The sequence below is a fragment of the Muntiacus reevesi genome, chromosome 15, assembly GCF_963930625.1.
Source record: "Muntiacus reevesi chromosome 15, mMunRee1.1, whole genome shotgun sequence".
Lineage (NCBI taxonomy): Eukaryota > Metazoa > Chordata > Mammalia > Artiodactyla > Cervidae > Muntiacus > Muntiacus reevesi.
The window spans coordinates 27,107,926-27,109,451 of record NC_089263.1 but is presented as its reverse complement, the minus strand read 5'-3'; the positions used below and the strand labels follow the sequence as shown (position 1 = coordinate 27,109,451).

Here is a 1,526-nt window from a genome sequence, read left to right as displayed (position 1 = left end):
AGACTGGCTGCTTCTGGGCATATGACGGAAAAGCAACTGTAATGGGGAAGCCCCACCTAGTGCCCAGGGCTGGAACTGCTACTTGACCAGACCAACACACACCTGCCCAGACACAACTCCTGGTTCCTAAAGGGCAAGTAGGACCTTCCCTGGTGGTTTCACTGGTAAAGAATTGACCTGCAACGCAGCAGATGTGGGTTCAATCCCTGGGTCAGGAAGATCCCCTAGAGGAGGAAATGGCAACTCATTCCAGTATTCTTGCCTGGGAGATTCCATGGACAGAGGAGCCTGGCAGGCAGAGAGTTGGACATGACTAAGCAACTAAACCACTACCACAAAAAGGCGATATAGCACCAAATGATTCAGTTCCTGTTTCAGGTAAACTGTAATTTATTCTGGCAAAGAAACATGTTTTTGTCACCTGAGATTTATGGAGATATTCTCAAAAATATTTTATAGCTAAATATCTCATAACCTGGTTAATTACATCTTCTGGCTATTGACACAGATGTTTAAAAACACTGCTGTCATGGTGGGCTTGGTAAAGATCACTGGCCTTGTGGAACTGGCTGTATGTGACAGTCTACATGAGAGGCTAAAAATACTATACACAGATTCTTGATGTTCTTACACAAATCCCTAAAAATTAAGCATATATACAGGGCTTCCCTGGTGACTCAGTGGTGAAGAGTCACCTGCCAATGTAGTGGACACGGGTTCAATTCCTCGTCTTGGAAGATCCCACGTGACAACTTAGCCCATGTGCCATAATTACTGAGCCTGTGCTCTAGAATCTGGGAGCCACAACTACTTAAACCCAAGAGCCCTATAGCCTGTGCTCTGCAATAAGATAAGCCCCTGCAATAGCCCCTGCTCTCTGCAACCAGAGAAAAGCCCATGCAAAAATGAGGACATGGCACAGCCAGAAAAATTATTATTTTTTTTAATTTAGAAAAGCATACAGAACAGATTAGAAGTGAGAAGGTGAGTATGGTTAAAGCCAAACCAGATGTTAAGACACTAGAAGTGCAACTTCAGGGAGGCCAAATAGAAGAGGTGATTCTTCAGGCTGAAAATAAACTAAGTCTGGGAAGAAAAGTGGTTCAGTGAAAACCACAGGCGTCTTTAGCGAAAGAGCCTCCTGCCAACCAATGGAAATGGCTAACATATATATCATTAAATGACTTGTGTGTTGATGGGAAACTGATGTAAATAAATATTGTTATATCAGGAAAATAGCAACACATACCCAATTTAAAGGGAAAAATGCCAAAAGCCTGTAAATGTTTTTAAAGAAAATTATTAAAACCCAAAAAACCTACAAAAACAAATGCAAAACAATTAATAAAATGGAAATAAAAATACACGTCAATAATAACCCAGAATGTAAAGGAATTAAATGCTCCAACCAAAAGAAACAGACTGAATGGATACAGAAACAAGACCCGTATATATGCTGTCTGCAGGACACCCACTTCGGACTTAGGGACACATAAAGAGGGAAAATGAGACGGAAAAAGATACTC

General features: G+C 41.3%; 1 pseudogene; it reads left to right on the top strand.

The window, feature by feature from the left end:
* The first annotated feature begins 529 nt into the window (after positions 1 to 529).
* Positions 530 to 1,212, top strand: LOC136146942 (NADH dehydrogenase [ubiquinone] 1 alpha subcomplex subunit 5-like; annotated as a pseudogene).
* The last annotated feature ends 314 nt before the right edge of the window (positions 1,213 to 1,526 follow it).